Source organism: Hordeum vulgare, chromosome 5H (genome assembly GCF_904849725.1).
Source record: "Hordeum vulgare subsp. vulgare chromosome 5H, MorexV3_pseudomolecules_assembly, whole genome shotgun sequence".
Taxonomy (NCBI): domain Eukaryota; kingdom Viridiplantae; phylum Streptophyta; class Magnoliopsida; order Poales; family Poaceae; genus Hordeum; species Hordeum vulgare.
Window position 1 is genome coordinate 604,279 of NC_058522.1, and position 18,831 is coordinate 623,109.

Below are 18,831 nucleotides of genomic sequence, written 5' to 3' on the forward strand. Positions count from 1 at the left end.
TTTCGGGCTCATCGGTAGTGTACCGGGAGTGCCGGGAGGGGTGCCGGGGACCATCGGGAGGGGTGTCACGCCCGAAGGGGTCTCATGGGCTATGGGAAGAGATAAACCAGCCCCTAGTGGGCTGGAATAAGTTCCCACTAAGGCCCATAAGGTTTGAGAAGGAAAAAACACAAGGTGGAAAGAGTTTCCAAGTGGGAAGGTGGAATCCTACTCCAAGTAGGATTGGAGTAGGACTCCTCCACCTCCAATTTCGGCCAAACCTTTAGGTTTTGAGGCTGCCTCCTCCCCTCCCTCCCACCTATATATATGGAGGTTTTAGGGCTGATTTGAGACGACTTTTCCACGGCAGCCCGACCACATACCTCCACGGTTTTTCCTCCAGATCGCGTTTCTGCGGAGCTCGGGCGGAGCCCTGCTGAGACGAGATCATCACCAACCTCCGGAGCGCCGTCACGCTGCCGTAGAACTCTTCTACCTCTCCGTCTCTCTTTCTGGATCAAGAAGGCCGAGATCATCGTCGAGCTGTACGTGTGCTGAACGCGGAGGTGCCGTCCGTTCGGTACTAGATCGTGGGACTGATCGCGGGATTGTTCGCGGGGCGGATCGAGGGACGTGAGGACGTTCCACTACATCAACCGTGATCTCTAATCGCTTCTGCTGTACGATCTACAAGGGTACGTAGATCACACATCCCCTCTCGTAGATGGACATCACCATGATAGGTCTTCGTGCGCGTAGGAAAATTTTTGTTTCCCTTGCGACGTTCCCCTACAGTGGCATCATGAGCTAGGTTCATGCGTAGATGTCTTCTCGAGTAGAACACAAAAGGTTTTGTGGGCGGTGATGTGCGTTTTGCTGCCCTCCTTAGTCTTTTCTCGATTCCGCGGTATTGTTGGATTGAAGCGGCTTGGACCGACATTACTCGTACGCTTACAAGAGACAGGTTTCATCACTACGAGTAACCCCCTTTGCTCAAAGATGACTGGCAAGTGTCGGTTTCTCCAACTTTAGTTGAATCAGATTTGACCGAGGAGGTCCTTGTATAAGGTTAAATAACAATTCATATATCTCCGTTGTGGTGTTTGCGTAAGTAAGATGCGATCCTACTAGATACCCATGGTCACCATGTGAAACATGCAACAACAAAATTAGAGGACGTCTAACTTGTTTTTGCAGGGTATGCTTGTGATGTGATATGGCCAACGATGTGATGTGATATATTGGATGTATGAGATGATCATGTTGTAATAGATAATATCGACTTGCACGTCGATGGTATGACAACCGGCAGGAGCAAAAGGGTTGTCTTTAAACTAACGTTTGTGCTTCAGATGCGTTTACTATTTTGCTAGGATGTAGTTTTAGTAGTAATAGCATGAGTAGCACAACAACCCCGATGGCGCCACGTTGATGGATATCATGGTGTGGCGCCGGTGACAAGAAGATCGTGCCGGTGCTTTGGTGATGGAGATCAAGCAGGACGTGATGATGGTCATATCATGTCACTTTTGAATTGCATGTGATGCTAATCCTTTTATGCACCTTATTTTGCTTAGAACGATGTAGCATTATGAGGTGATCTCTCACTAAAATTTCAAGACGAAATTGTGTTCTCCCCGACAGTGCACCGTTGCTACAGTTCGTCGTTTCGAGACACCACGTGATGATCGGGTGTGATAGACTCAACGTTCACATACAACGGGTGCAAAACAGTTGCACACGCGGAACACTCGGGTTAAGCTTGAGGAGCCTAGCATGTGCAGACATGGCCTCGGAACACATGAGACCGAAAGGTCGATCATGAATCATATAGTTGATATGATTAGCATAGGGATGCTTACCACTGAAACTATACTCAACTCACGTGATGATCGGACTTGAGCTAGTGTAAGTGGGTCATGAACCACTCAAATGACTAGAGAGATGTATTTTTTGAGTGGGAGTTTAGCAAGTAATTTGATTAAGTTAAAGTCTAATTATCTTGAACATAGTCTAAGTCCACTTTGAATATATTTGTGTTGTAGATCATGGGTCACGTGATAGTCACCCTGAATTTTAATACGTTCCTAGAGAAAGCTAAGTTGAAAGATGATAGAAGCAACTTTGTAGATTGGGCTCGTAATCTTAATTTGATCCTACAAGCTGGGAAGAAGGATTATGTCCTTAATACTGCGCTAGGAGATGAACCACCCGCTACGGCTGACCAGGATGCTAAGAACGCTTGGTTAACACGTAAGGAGGACTACTCAGTAGTTCAATGTGCAGTCTTGTATGGCTTAGAACCGGGACTTCAACGTCGCTTTGAGCGTCATGGAGCATATGAGATGTTCCAGGAGTTGAAGTTTATCGTTCAGAAGAACGCCCGGATTGAGAGGTATGAGACCTACGATAAATTCTATGCTTGCAAGATGGAGGAGAATTCGTCTGTCAGTGAACATGTGCTCAAAATGTCTGGGTACTCAAACCGTCTAGCTGTGCTGGGGATTGAACTCCCACAAGAGGCTATCACTGACAGAATTCTTCAATCACTGCCGCCAAGCTATAAGGGCTTTGTGTTGAACTACAACATGCAAGGGATGAACAAGTCACCCGGCGAGTTGTTTGCGATACTGAAAGTTGCAGATTCTGAACTCCGTGAAGAGCATCAAGTGTTGATGGTGAATAAGACCACTAGTTTCAAGAGAAACGGCAAAGGCAAGAAGGGCAATTCAAAGAAGAGCGGCAAGCCTGTTGCCAATCCAACGAAGAAACACAAAGCTGGACCTAAGCCTGAAACAGAGTTCTACTATTGCAAGGGTATGGGTCACTGGAAGCGCAACTGCCCCAAGTATCTGGCTGATAAGAAGGCGGACAAAGAAAAATCAGGTATATTTGATATACATGTTATTGATGTGTACTTAACCGGCTCTCGTAGTAGTCCCTGGGTATTCGATACCGGTTCTGTTGCTCATATTTCCAACTCGAAACAGGAACTGCGGAATAGGCGAAGGCTGGCGAAAGATGAAGTGACGATGCGCGTAGGAAATGGTTCCAAGGTTGATGCAATCGCCGTCGGCACAGTTTCACTTTAGTTACCATCGGGATTAGTTATGAACTTGAATAATTGTTATTTAGTGCCTGCGTTGAGCATGAACATTATATTTGGATCTTGTTTATTGCGAGACGGTTACTCTTTTAAGTCAGAGAATAATGGTTGTTCTATTTCTATGAGTAACATCTTTTATGGTCATGCACCCAATGTGAGAGGATTGTTCATATTTAATCTTGATAGTGATACACATATACATAACATTGAGACCAAAAGAATTAGAGTTAACAATGATAGCGCCATATTTTTGTGGCACTGCCGCTTAGGTCATATTGGTGTAAAGCGCATGAAGAAACTCCATACCGATGGACTTTTGGAGTCACTTGACTTTGATTCACTTGACACGTGCGAACCATGCCTCATGGGCAAGATGACTAAAACTCTGTTCTCTGGAACAATGGAGCGTGCCAGTGACTTATTGGAAATCATACATACCAATGTGTGCGGTCCGATGAGCGTGGAGGCACGCGGCGGATATCGTTATTTTCTCACCTTCACTGACGATTTGAGTAGGTATGGTTATGTCTACTTGATGAAGCACAAGTCTGAAACATTTGAAAAGTTCAAGCAATTTCTGAGTGAAGTTGAAAATCATCGTAACAAGAAGATCAAGTTCCTACGGTCTCATCGTGGTGGTGAATATCTGAGTTTCGAGTTTGGTGCTCACTTAAGACAATGTGGAATTGTTTCACAGTTGACACTGCCTGGAACACCACAGCGTAATGGTGTGTCCGAACGTCGTAATCGTACTTTATTAGAGATGGTGCGATCTATGATGTCTCTTACCGATTTGCCGTTATCGTTTTGGGGTTATGCATTAGACACAGCTGCATTCACTTTAAATAGGGCACCATCAAAATCCGTTGAGACGACACCATACGAACTGTGGTATGGCAAAAGGCCAAAGTTGTCGTTTCTTAAAGTTTGGGGATGTGATGCTTATGTCAAAAACCTTCAGCCTGAAAAGCTGGAACCCAAAGCGGAAAGGTGCATCTTCATAGGTTACCCAAAAGAGACAGTTGGGTACACCTTCTATCTCAAATCCGAGGGCAAAGTGTTTGTTGCTAAAAACGAGCTTTTCTCGAGAAGGAGTTTTCTCTCGAGAGAATTGAGTGGGAGGAAGATAGAACTTGATGAGGTTGTCGAACCTCTCATCCCTCTGGATGGTGGCGCAGGGCAAGGGGAAACCCCTGTCCTTGCAGCGCCGGTTGAGGAGGAAGTTAATGATGATGATCATGAAACTCCGGTTCAAGTTACCATAGAACCACGCAGGTCGACGTGACCACGTGCTGCTCCAGAGTGGTACGGTAATCCCGTTTTGTCAATCATGTTGTTAGACAACAATGAACCTGCAAATTATGAAGAATCAATGGTGGGCCCAGATTCCAACAAATGGCTGGAAGCCATGAAATCCGAGATAGGATCCATGTATGAGAACAAAGTGTGGACTTTGGAGATACTGCCTGAGGGCCGCAAGGCTATTCAGAACAAATGGATCTTTAAGAAGAAGACGGACGCTGACGGTAATGTGACCGTTTATAAAGCTCGACTTGTGGCAAAGGGTTTTTCACAAGTTCCAGGAATTGACTACGATGAGACTTTCTCTCCCGTAGCGATGCTTAAGTCCGTCAGAATCATGTTAGCAATAGCTGCATTTTTCGATTATGAAATTTGGCAGATGGATGTCAAAACGGCATTCCTTAACGGTTTCCTTAAGGAAGAGTTGTATATGATGCAACCCGAAGGTTTTGTCGATCCTAAAAATGCTGACAAAGTGTGCAAGCTCCAGCGATCCATTTATGGACTGGTGCAAGCATCTCGGAGTTGGAAAAAACGCTTTGATGAGGTGATCAAAGCATTTGGGTTTATACAAGTGGTTGGAGAATCTTGTATTTACAAGAAAATGAGTGGGAGCTCTGTGGCGTTTCTAATATTATATGTGGATGACATATTACTGATTGGAAACAACGTAGAGCTTTTGGAGAGCATAAAAGGTTACTTGAATAAAAGTTTCTCTATGAAGGACCTAGGAGAAGCTGCTTACATTCTAGGCATTAAGATCTATAGGGATAGATCAAAACGCCTGATAGGACTTTCACAAAGCACATACCTTGATAAAGTTTTGAAGAGGTTCAAAATGGAACAGTCCAATTAAGGGTTCTTGCCAGTTTTACAAGGTACGAGATTGAGTAAGACTCAGTGCCCAGCAACTGATGAAGATTGAGAGCATATGCGCTCCGTCCCCTATGCTTCAGCCATAGGCTCTATCATGTATGCAACGTTGTGCACTAGACCGGACGTTAGCCTGGCCATAAGTATGGCAGGCAGGTTCCAGAGTAATCCAGGAGTGGATCACTGGACGGCGGTCAAGAATATCCTGAAGTACCTAAAAAGGACTAAGGAGATGTTTCTCGTGTATGGAGGTAACGAAGAGCTCGCCGTAAAGGGTTACGTCGATGCAAGTTTTGACATAGATCCGGACGACTCTAAGTCACAAACCGGATACGTATTTATTCTTAATGGGGGTGCAGTAAGCTGGTGCAGTTCCAAGCAAAGCGTCGTAGCTGATTCTACATGTGAAGCGGAGTACATGGCTGCCTCGGAGGCGGCTAAGGAGGGTGTGTGGATGAAGCAGTTCCTGACGGATCTTGGATTGGTGCCAAGCGCACTGAATCCAATAACCTTGTTCTGTGACAACACGGGTGCCATTACCTTAGCAAAGGAACCACGGTTTCACAAGAAGACCAGACACATCAAACGACGCTTCAACCTCATCTGCGACTACGTCGAAGGGGAGGACGTAAATATATGCAAAGTGTACACGGATCTGAATGTAGCAGACCCGCTGACTAAACCTCTTCCACGGGCAAAGCATGATCAACACCAGAATTGTATGGGTGTTAGATTTATTACAATGTAATTCGCATGATGATGTGAGGGCTAGATTATTGACTCTAGTGCAAGTGGGAGACTGTTGGAATTATGCCCTAGAGGCAATAATAAATATGGAACTCGTCAAAACATGCAATTTTGGCGTATTCTTGGTAGTTTTGTATGCTACTACTCACTGATTTTGGATCCCGCCGCGATCCGAATGTTTTGGGAACCCCAAGATCCACTTACGGGGAACTCGTCAAAACTCACAGTTTTGGCCTATTCTGACCCGTTTTCTATGCTCTTAGTCACTGATTTTGGGTTCTGCTGTGATCCGAATGTTTCGGGAACCATTGGGTCCGGTTACGGGGAACTCTTCAAAACTCGCAGTTTTGGTCTATTCTAGCCAGTTTTGCATGCCATTACTCAGTGATTTTGGGACCCGCTATGATCCGAACGTTTTGGGTACCCCGGGGTCCGGTTACGTGGAAGTCTTCAAAACTCGCAGTTTTGGCCTATACTGGCTGGTTTTGTATGCTATTAGATACTGATTTTGGGTCCCGCTGCGATCCGAATGTTTCGGGAACCCCGTGGCCCGGTTACGGGGAACTCGTAAAAAATCATAGTTTTGGACACTTCTGGCCAATTTTGTATGCTATTACTCAGTCATTTTGGGTCCCACTTCGATCCAAACGTTTCGGGAACCCCTGGGTCCGGTTACGTGGAACTCATAAAAACTCGTAGTTTTGTCCTACTGTGGCTAGTTTTTTATGCTATTACTCACTGATTTTGGATCCCACTGCGATCCGAACGTTTCGGGAACCCCGAGGTCCACTTACGGGGAATTCCTTAAAACTCGCCGTTTTGGCCTATCCTGACCAGTTTTCTATGCTATTAGTCACTGATTTTGGGTTCCGTTGTGATCCGAATGTTTTGGGAACCCCGGGATCCGGTTACGTGGAACTCGTCAAACCTTGCAATTTTGGCCTATTCTGGCTAGTTTTGTATGCTATTACTCAATGACTTTGGATCCCGCTGCGATCTGAACGTTTCGGGAACCCCGAGATCCACTTACAGGGAACTCATCAAAACTCGCGGTTTTGGACTATTTCGATCAGTTTTCCATGCTATTAGTTACTGATTTTGGGTTCCGCTTTGATCCGAATGTTTCGGGAATCCTTGGGTCCGGTTACGGGGAACTCGTCAAAACTCTTGTGATCTGAAAGTTTCGGGAACCCCGGGGTCCGGTTATGGGGAACTCATCAAAAAGCGCAGTTTTAGCCTATTCTGGACGGTTTTGTATGCTATTACTTGGTGATTTTGGGTCCCGCTGCGAGCCAAACGTTTCGGGAACCCCGGGGTCCGGTTACGTGGAACTCGTCAAAACTCGCAATTTTGGCGTATTCTTCGTAGTTTTGAATGTTACTACTCACTGATTTTGGATCCCGCCGCGATCCGAACGTTTTGGGAACCCCGAGATCCACTTACGGGGAACTCGTCAAAACTCACAGTTTTGGCCTATTCTGACCCGTTTTCTATGCTCTTAGTCACTGATTTTGGGTTCTGCTGTGATCCGAATGTTTCGGGAACCCTTGGGTCCGGTTACGGGGAACTCTTCAAAACTCGCAGTTTTGGTCTATTCTGGCCTGTTTTGCATGTCGTTACTCACTGACTTTGGGACCCGCTACGATCCGGACGTTTTGGGTACCCCGGGGTCCGGTTACGTGGAAGTCTTCAAAACTCGCAGTTTTGACCTATTCTGGCTGGTTTTGTATGCTATTAGTCACTGATTTTGGGTCTCGCTGCGATCCGAACGTTTCGGGAACCCAAGTCTTCAGTTACGTGGAACTCGTAAAAAATCGCAGTTTTGGAGTATTCTCGCAAGTTTTGTATGCTATTACTCACTGATTTTGGATCCCGCTGTGATCCGAACGTTTCGGGAACCCCGAGGTCCAGTTACAGGGAACTCGTCAAAACTCGCAGTTTTGACCTATTCTGGCCAGGATTTTACGCTTAGTGACTGTTTTGTGTCCTCCTGTGATCCAAACGTTTCGGAAACCCCGAGGTCCGGTTACGTGGAACTCGTCAAAACTCGCAGTTTTGGCCTATTCTGGCTAGTTCTATAGGCAATTACTCACTGATTTTGGATCCCGCTGCGATCCGAACGATTCGAGAATCCCGAAATCTAGTTATGGGGAACTCGTCAAAACTAGCGTATTTGACCTATTTTGGCCATGTTTCTATGCTATTAGTCACTGATTTTGGGTCCTCCTAGGATCCGAATGTTTTGGGAACCCCGGGGTCCGGTTACGTCGAACTCGTCAAAACTCGTAGTTTTAGCCTATTCCGGCCAGTTTTGTATGCTATTAGTCACTGATTTTTGGTCCCGCTGCGATCCGAATGTTTCGGGAACCCCGTGGCCCGGTTACGGGGAACTCGTAAAAAATCATAGTTTTGGACTATTCTGGCCAATTTTATATGCAATTACTCAGTCATTTTGGGTCCCGCTTCGATCGAAACGTTTTGGGAACCCCGGGGTCCAGTTACGTGGAACTCATCAAAACTCGTAGTTTTGTCCTACTCTGGCTAGTTTTGTATGCTATTACTCACTGATTTTGGATCCCACTGCGATCCGAATGTTTCGGGAACCCCGAGGTCCACTTACGGGGAATTCGTTAAAACTCGCAGTTTTGGCCTATCCTGGCCAGTTTTCTATGCTATTAGTCACTGATTTTGGGTTCCGTTGTGATCCGAATGTTTTGGAACCCCGGGGTCCGGTTACGTGGAACAAGTAAAACCTTGCTATTTTGGCCTATTCTGGCTAGTTTTGTATGCTATTACTCACTGATTTTGGATCCCGCTGCGATCTGAACGTTTCGGGAACCCCGAGATCCACTTACGAGGAACTCGTCAAAACTCGCAGTTTTGGACTATTCCGACCAGCTTTCTATGCTATTAGTTACTGATTTTGGGTTCCACTCTGATCCGAATGTTTCGGGAACCCTTGGGTCCGGTTACGGGGAACTCGTCAAAACTCTTGTGATCCAAAAATTTCGAGAACCCTGGGGTCCGGTTATGGGGAACTCATCAAAAAGCACAGTTTTAGCCTATTCTGGACGGTTTTGTGTGCTATTACTTAGTGATTTTGGGTCCCGCTGCGAGCCAAACGTTTCGGGAACCCCGGGGTCCGGTTACGTGGAACTCGTCAAAACTCGCAATTTTGGCGTATTCTTGGTAGTTTTGTATGTTACTACTCACTGATTTTGGATCGCGCCGCGATCCGAACGTTTTGGCAACCCCGAGATCCACTTATGGGGAACTCGTCAAAACTCACAGTTTTGGCCTAGTCCGACCCGTTTTCTATGCTATTAGTCACTCATTTTGGGTTCTGTTGTGATCCGAATGTTTCGGGAACCCTTGGGTCCGGTTACGGGGAACTCGTCAAAACTCGCAGTTTTGGTCTATTCTGGCCAGTTTTGCATGCCGTTACTCACTGACTTTGGGACCCGCTACGATCCAGGCGTTTTGGGTACCCCGGGGTCCGGTTACGTGGAAGTCTTCAAAACTCGCAGTTTTGGCCTATTCTGACCGGTTTTGTATGCTATTAGTCACTGATTTTGGGTCCCGCTGCGATCCGAATGTTTCGGGAACCCAAGTGTCTGGTTACGTGGAACTCGTCAAAAATCGCATTTTAATGACTATTCTCGCTAGTTTTGTATGCTATTACTCACTAATTTTGGATCCCGCTGTGATCCGAACGTTTCGGGAACCTCGAGGTCCAGTTACACGGAACTCGTCAAAACTTGCAGTTTTGACCTATTCTGGCCAGGATTTTACGCTTAGTGACTGTTTCGTGTCCTCCTGTGATCCAAACGTTTCGGAAACCCCAGGGTCCGGTTACGTGGAACTCGTCAAAACTCGCAGTTTTCGGCTATTCTGGCTAGTTCTATAGGCAATTACTCACTGATTTTGGATCCCGCTGCGATCCGAACGATTCGGGAATCCCGAAGTCTAGTTATGGGGAACTCGTCAAAACTAGCAGTTTTGACCTATTCTGGCCACGTTTCTATGCTATTAGTCACTGATTTTGGGTCCTCCTAGGATCCGAATGTTTTGTGAACCCCGGGGTCCGGTTACGTGGAACTCGTCAAAACTCGTAGTTTTAGCCTATTCCGGCCAGTTTTGTATGCTATTAGTCACTGATTTTGGGTCCCGCTGCGATCCGAATGTTTCGGGAACCCCGTGGCCCGGTTACGGGGAACTCGTAAAAAATCATAGTTTTGGACTATTCTGGCCAATTTTGTATACTATTACTCAGTCATTTTGGGTCCCACTTTGATCCAAACGTTTCGGGAACCCCGGGGTCCGGTTACGTGGAACTCATCAAAACTCGTAGTTTTGTCCTACTCTGGCTAGTTTTGTATGCCACTACTCACTGATTTTGGATCCCGCCGTGATCCGAACGTTTTGGGAACCCCGAGATCCACTTACAGGGAACTCGTCAAAACTCACTGTTTTGGCCTATTCCGACCCGTTTTCTATGCTATTAGTCACTCATTTTGGGTTCTGTTGTGATTCGAATGTTTCGGGAACCCTTGGGTCCGGTTACGGGGAACTCGTCAAAACTCGCAGCTTTGGTCTATTCTGGCCTGTTTTGCATGCCATTACTCACTGGTTTTGGGACCCGCTACGATCCGGACGTTTTGGGTACCCCGGGGTCCGGTTACGTGGAAGTCTTCAAAACTCGCAGTTTTGGCCTATTCTGACCGGTTTTGTATGCTATTAGTCACTGATTTTGGGTCCCGCTGCGATCCGAACGTTTCGGGAACCCAAGTGTCCGGTTACGTGGAACTCGTCAAAAATCGCAGTTTTGGACTATTCTCGCTAGTTTTGTATGCTATTACTCAGTGATTGTGGATCCCGGTGCGATCCGAACGTTTCGGAACCCCGAGGTCCAGTTACGGGGAACTCGTCAAAACTCGCAGTTCTGACCTATTCTGGCCAGGATTTTACACTTAGTGACTATTTTGTGTCCTCCTGTGATCCAAACGTTTCGGAAACCCCGGGGTCCGGTTACGTGGAACTCGTCAAAACTCGCAGTTTTGGCCTATTCTAGCTAGTTCTATAGGCAATTACTCGCTGATTTTGGATCCCGCTGCGATCTGAACGATTCGGGAATCCCGAAGTCCAGTTATGGGGAACTCGACAAAACTAGCAGTTTTGACCTATTCTGGCCACGTTTCTATGCTATTAGTCACTGATTTTGGGTCCTCCTAGGATCCGAATGTTTTGGGAACCCCGGGGTCCGGTTACGTGGAACTCGTGAAAACTCGTAGTTTTAGCCTATTCCGGCCAGTTTTGTATGCTATTAGTCACTGATTTTGGGTCCCGCTGCGATCCGAATGTTTCGGGAACCCCGTGGCCCGGTTACGAGGAACTCGTAAAAAATCATAGTTTTGGACTATTCTGGCCAATTTTGTATACTATTACTCAGTCATTTTGGGTCCCACTTCGATCCAAACGTTTCGGGAACCCCGGGGTCCGGTTACGTGGAACTCATCAAAACTCGTAGTTTTGTCCTACTCTGGCTAGTTTTGTATGCTATTACTAACTGATTTTGGATCCCACTGCGATCCGTACGTTTCGGGAACCCCGAGGTCCACTTACGGGGAATTCGCTAAAACTCGCAGTTTTGGCCTATCCTGACCAGTTTTCTATGCTATTAGTCACTGATTTTGGGTTTCGTTGTGATCCGAATGTTTTGGGAACCCCGGGGTCCGGTTACGTGGAACTCGTCAAACCTTGCAATATTGGCCTATTCTGGCTAGTTTTGTATGCTATTACTCACTGATTATGGATCCCGCTGCAATCTGAACGTTTCGGGAACCCCGAGATCCACTTACGGGGAACTCGTCAAAACTCGCAGTTTTGGACTATTCCGACCAGTTTACTATGCTATTAGTTACTGATTTTGGGTTCCGCTTTGATCCGAATGTTTCGGGAACCCTTGGGTCCGGTTACGGGGAACTCGTCAAAACTCTTGTGATCCGAAAGTTTCGGGAACCCCGGGGTCCGGTTACGGGGAACTCATCGAAAAGCGTAGTTTTGGCCTATTCTCGACGGTTTTGTATGCTATTACTCAACGATTTTGGTTCCCGCTGCGAGCCAAACTTTTCGGGAACCCCAGGGTCCGGTTACGTGGAACTCGTCAAAACTCGCGGTTTTGTCCTATTCTGGGTAGTTTTGTACGCTATTACTCACTGATTTTGGCTCCCCCCGCAATCCGAACATTTTGGGAACCCCGAGATCAACTTACGGGGAACTCGTCAAAACTCGTAGTTTTGGCCTATTCCGACCCATTTTCGATGCTATTAGTCACTGATTTTGGGTTCTGCTGTGAACCGAATGTTTCGGGAACCCTTGGGTCCGGTTACGGGGAACTCGTCAAAACTCACAGTTTTGGTCTATTCTGGCCAGTTTTGCATGCCATTACTCACTGATTTTGGGACCCGCTACGATCCGAACATTTTGGGTACCCCGGGGTCCGGTTACGTGGATGTCTTCAAAACTCGCAGTTTTGGCTTATTCAGGCCGGTTTTGTATGCAATTAGTCACTGATTTTGGGTCCCGCTGGGATCCGAACGTTTCGGGAACCCAGGGGTCCGGTTACGTGGAAGTCGTCAAAAATCGCAGTTTTGGACTATTCTCGCTAGTTTTGTATGCTATTACTCAGTGATTGTGGATCCCGGTGCGATCCGAACGTTTCGGGAACCCCGAGGTCCAGTTACAGGGAACTTGTCAAAACTCGCAGTTTTGACCTGTTCTGGCTAGGATTTTACGGTTAGTCACTGTTTTGGGTCCTCCTGTGATCCAAACGTTTCGGAAACCCCGGGGTCCGGTTACATGGAACTCGTCAAAACTCGCAGTTTTGGCCTATTCTGGCTAGTTCTATAGGCAATTACTCACTGATTTTGAATCCCGCTGCGATCCGAACGATTCGGGAATCCCGAAGTCTAGTTATGTGGAACTCGTCAAAACTAGCAGTTTTGACCTATTCTGGCCACGTTTCTATGCTATTAGTCACTGATTTTGGGTCCTCCTAGGATCCGAATGTTTTGGGAACCCCGGGGTCTGGTTACGTGGAATTCGTCAAAACTCGCAGTTTTGGCCTATCCTGACCAGTTTTATATGCTATTAGTCATTGATTTTGAGTTCCGTTGTCATCCGAATGTTTTGGGAACCCCGGTGTCCGGTTATGTGGAACTCGTCAAATGTCACAGTTTTGGCCTAATCTGGCAAGTTTTTATGCTATTACTCACTGATTTTGGATCCCGCTGCGATCCGAACTTTTCGGGAGCCCCGAGATCCACTTACGGGGAACTCGTCAAAACTCGCAGTTTTGGACTATTCCGACCAGTTTTCTAGGCTATTAGTTACTGATTTTTGGGTTCCGCTTTTATCCGAATGTTTCGGGAACCCTTGGGTCCAGTTACGGGGAACTCGTCAAAACTCTTGTGATCCGAAAGTTTCGGGAACCCCGGGGTCCGGTTACGGATAACTCATCAAAAAGCGTAGTTTTGGCCTATTCTCGACGGTTTTGTATGCTATTACTCAGCGATTTTGGGTACAGCTGCGAGCCAAACTTTTTGGGAGCCCCGGGTCCGGTTACGTGGAACTCGTCAAAACTCGCAGTTTTGGCCTATTCTGGGTAGTTTTGTATGCTATTACTCACTGATTTTGGCTCCCGCCGCGATCCGAACGTTTCGGAAATCCCGAGATCCACTTACGGGGAACTCGTCAAAACTCGCAGTTTTGGCCTATTCTAGCTAGTTCTATAGGCAATTACTCACTGATTTTGAATCCCGCTGCGATCCGAACGATTCGGGAATCCTGAAGTCTGGTTATGTGGAACTCGTCAAAACTAGCAGTTTTGACCTATTCTGGCCACGTTTCTATGCTATTAGTCACTGATTTTGGTTCCTCCTAGGATCCGAATGTTTTGGGAACCCCGGGGTCCGGTTACGTGGAACTCGTGAAAACTCGTAGTTTTAGCCTAATCCAGCCAGTTTTGTATGCTTTTAGTCACTGATTTTGGGTCCCGCTGCGATCCGAATGTTTCGGGAACCCCGTGGTCCGGTTATGGGGAACTCGTAAAAAATCATAGTTTTGGACTAGTCTGGCCAATTTTGTATGCTATTACTCATTCATTTTGGGTCCCTCTTCGATCCAAACGTTACGGGAACCCCGGGGTCCGGTTACGTGGATCTCGTCAAAACTCGCAGTTTTGGCCTACTCTGGCTAGTTTTGTATCCTACTACTCACTGATTTTGGATCGCACTGCGATCCGAACGTTTCGGGAACCCCGAGGTCCACTTATGGGGAATTCATCAAAACTCGCAGTTTTGGCCTATCCTGACCAGTTTTCTATGCTATTAGTCACTGATTTTGAGTTCCGTTGTCATCCGAATGTTTTGGGAACCCCGGTGTCCGGTTACGTGGAACTCGTCAAACCTCGCAATTTTGGCCTATTCTGGCAAGTTTTGTATGCTATTACTCACTGATGTTGGATCCCGCTGCGATCCGAACGTTTCGGGAACCCCGAGATCCACTGACGGGGAACTCGTCAAAACTCGCAGTTTTGGACTATTCCGACCAGTTTTCTAGGCTATTAGTTACTGATTTTGGGTTCCGCTTTGATCCGAATGTTTTGGGAACCCTTGGGTCCAGTTACGGGGAACTCGTCAAAACTCTTGTGATCCAAAAGTTTTGGGAACCCCGGGGTCCGGTTACGGGGAACTCATCAAAAAAAGAAGTTTTGGCCTATTCTCGACGGTTTTGTATGCTATTACTCAGCGATTTTGGGTTCCGCTGCAAGCCAAACTTTTCGGGAACCCCGGGGTCCGGTTACATGGAACTCGTCAAAACTCGCAGTTTTGTCCTATTCTCGGTAGTTTTGTATGCTATTACTCACTGATTTTGGCTCCCGCCGCGATCCGAACGTTTTGGGAACCCCGAGATCAACTTACGGGGAACTCGTCAAAACTCGTAGTTTTGGCCTATTCCGACCCGTTTTCGATGCTATTAGTCACTGATTTTGGGTTCTGCTGTGATCCGAATGTTTCGGGAACCCTTGGGTCCGGTTACGGGGAACTCGTCAAAACTCGCAGTTTTGGTCTATTCTGGCCAGTTTTGCATGCCATTACTCACTGATTTTGGGACCCGCTACGATCCGAACGTTTTGGATACCCCGGGGTCCGGTTACGTGGAAGTCTTCAAAACTCGCAGTTTTGGCCTATTCAGGCCGGTTTTGTATGCAATTAGTGACTGATTTTAGGTCCCGCTGCGATCCAAAAGTTTCGGGAACCCAGGGGTCCGCTTACGTGGAACTCGTCAAAAATCGAAGTTTTGGACTATTCTCGCTAGTTTTGTATGCTATTACTCAGTGATTGTGGATCCCGGTGCGATTCGAACGTTTCGGGAACCCCGAGGTCCAGTTACAGGGAACTCATCAAAACTCGCAGTTTTGACTTATTCTGGCCAGGATTTTACGCTTAGTCAGTGTTTTTGGGTCCTCCTGTGATTCAAACTTTTCGGAAACCCCGGGGTCCGGTTATGTGTAACTCCACAAAACTCGCAGTTTTGGCCTATTCTGGCTAGTTCTATAGGCAATTACTCACTGATTTTGGATCCCGCTGCGATTCGAACGATTCGGGAATCCCGAAGTCTAGTTATGGGCATCTCTTCAAAACTAGCAGTTTTGAGCTATCTGGCCACGTTTCTATGCTATTAGTCACTGATTTTGGGTCCTCCTAGGATCCGAATGTTTGGGGAACCCCGGGGTCCGGTTACGTGGAACTAGTCAAAACTCGTAGTTTTAGCCTATTCCGGCCAGTTTTGTATGTTATTAATCACTGATTTTTGGTCCCGCTGCGATCCGAATGTTTCGAGAACCCCGTGGTCAGTTTACGGGGAACTCGTGAAAAATCATAGTTTTGGACTATTCTGGGCAATTTTGTATGCTATTACTCAAGTCATTTTGGGTCCCGCTTCGATCCAAACATTTCGGGAACCCCGGGGTCCGGTTAGTTGGAACTCGTCAAAACTCGCAGTTTTGGCCTACTCTGGCTAGTTTTGTATCCTACTACTCACTGATTTTGGATCCCACTGCGATCCAAACGTTTCGGGAACCCCGAGGTCCACTTAGGGGGAATTCGTCAAAACTGGCAGTTTTGGCCTATCCAGACCAGTTTTCTATGCTATTAGTCACTGATTTTGAGCTCCGTTGTCATCCGAATGTTTTGGGAACCCCGGTGTCTGGCTACGTGGAACTCGTCAAACCTCGCAATTTTGGCCTATTCTAGCTAGTTTTGTATGCTATTACTCACTGATTTTGGATCCCACTGCGATCCGAACGTTTCGGGAACCCCGAGATGCACTTACGGTGAACTCGTCAAAACTCGCAGTTTTGGACTATTCCGACCAGTTTTCTAGGCTATTAGTTACTGATTTTAGGTTCCGCTTTGATCTGAATGTTTCGGGAACCCTTGGGTCCAATTACGGGGAACTCGTCAAAACTCTTGTGTTCCGAAAGTTTCGGGAACCCCGGGGTCCGGTTACGGGGAACTCATCAAAAATCGTAGTTTTGGCCTATTCTCGACGGTTTTGCATGCTATTACTCAGCGATTTTGGGTCCGCTACGAGCCAAACGTTTCGGGAACCCCGGGGTCCGGTTACGTGGAACTCGTCAAAACTCGCAGTTTTGGCCTATTATGGGTAGTTTTGTATGCTATTACTCACTGATTTTGGCTCCCGCCGCGATCCGAACGTTATGGGAACCCCGAGATCCACTTACGGAGAACTCGTCAAAACTCGTAGTTTTGGCCTATTCCGACCCGTTTTGGATGCTATTAGTCACTGATTTTCGGTTCTTCCGTGATCCGAATATTTCGGGAACCCTTGGCTCCGGTTACGGGGAACTTGTCAAAACTCGCAGTTTTGGTCTATTCTGGCCAGTTTTGCATGCCATTACTCACTGATTTTGGGACCCGCTACGATCCGAACGTTTTGGGTACCCCGGGTTCCAGTTACGTGGAAGTCTTCAAAACTCGCAGTTTTGGCCTATTCTGGACGGTTTTGTATGCAATTAGTCACTGATTTTCGGTCCCGCTGCGATCCGAACGTTTCGGGAACCCAGGGGTCCGGTTACGTGGAACTCGTCTAAAATCGCAGTTCTGGACTATTCTCGCTAGTTTTGTATGCTATTACTCACTGATTGTGGATCCCAGTGCGATCCGAATGTTTTGGGAACCCCGAGGTCCACTTACAGGGCACTTGTCGTATCTCCCAGTTTTGACCTATTCTGGCCAGGATTTTACGCTTAGTCATTGTTTTAGGTCCTCCTGTGATCCAAACGTTTCGGAAACCCCGGGTTCCGGTTACGTGGAACTCGTCAAAACTCGCAGTTTTGGCCTATTTTGGCTAGATCTATAGGCAATTACTCACTGATTTTGGATCCCGCTGCGATCCAAACGATTCGGGAATCCCGAAGTCTAGTTATGGGGAACTCGTCAAAACTAGCAGTTTTGACCTATTATGGCCATGTTTCTATGCTCTTAGTCACTGATTTTGGGTCCTCCTAGGATCCGAATGTTTTGGGAACCCCGGGGTCCGGTTACGTGGAACTCGTCAAAACTCGTAGTTTTAGCCTATTCCGGCCAGTTTTGTATGCTAGTAATTACTCATTTTGGGTCCCACTGCGATCTGAATGTTTCGGGAACCCCGTGGTCCGGTTACGGGGAACTCGTAAACAATCATAGTTTTGGACTATTCTGGCCAATTTTGTATGCTATTACTGAGTCATTTTGGGAACCCCGGGGTCCGGTTACGTGGAACTCGTCAAAACTCGCAGTTTTGGTCTATTCTGGCCAGTTTTGCATGCCATTACTCACTGATTTTGGGACCCGCTACGATCCGAACATTTTGGGTACCCCGGGGTCCGGTTACGTGGATGTCTTCAAAACTCGCAGTTTTGGCTTATTCAGGCCGGTTTTGTATGCAATTAGTCACTGATTTTGGGTCCCGCTGGGATCCGAACGTTTCGGGAACCTAGGAGTCCGGTTACGTGGAAGTCGTCAAAAATCGCAGTTTTCGACTATTCTCGCTAGTTTTGTATGCTATTACTCAGTGATTGTGGATCCCGGTGCGATCCGAACGTTTCGGGAACCCCGAGGTCCAGTTACAGGGAACTCGCAGTTTTGACCTGTTCTGGCTAGGATTTTACGGTTAGTCACTGTTTTGGGTCCTCCTGTGATCCAAACGTTTCGGAAACCCCGGGGTCCGGTTACATGGAACTCGTCAAAACTCGCAGTTTTGGCCTATTCTGGCTAGTTCTATAGGCAATTACTCACTGATTTTGAATCCCGCTGCGATCCGAACGATTCGGGAATCCCGAAGTCTAGTTATGTGGAACTCGTCAAAACTAGCAGTTTTGACCTATTCTGGCCACGTTTCTATGCTATTAGTCACTGATTTTGGGTCCTCCTAGGATCCGAATGTTTTGGGAACCCCGGGTCTGGTTACGTGGAATTCGTCAAAACTCGCAGTTTTGGCCTATCCTGACCAGTTTTATATGCTATTAGTCACTGATTTTGAGTTCCGTTGTCATCCGAATGTTTTGGGAACCCCGGTGTCCGGTTATGTGGAACTCGTCAAATGTCACAGTTTTGGCCTAATCTGGCAAGTTTTTATGCTATTACTCACTGATTTTGGATCCCGCTGCGATCCGAACTTTTCGGGAGCCCCGAGATCCACTTACGGGGAACTCGTCAAAACTCGCAGTTTTGGACTATTCCGACCAGTGTTCTAGGCTA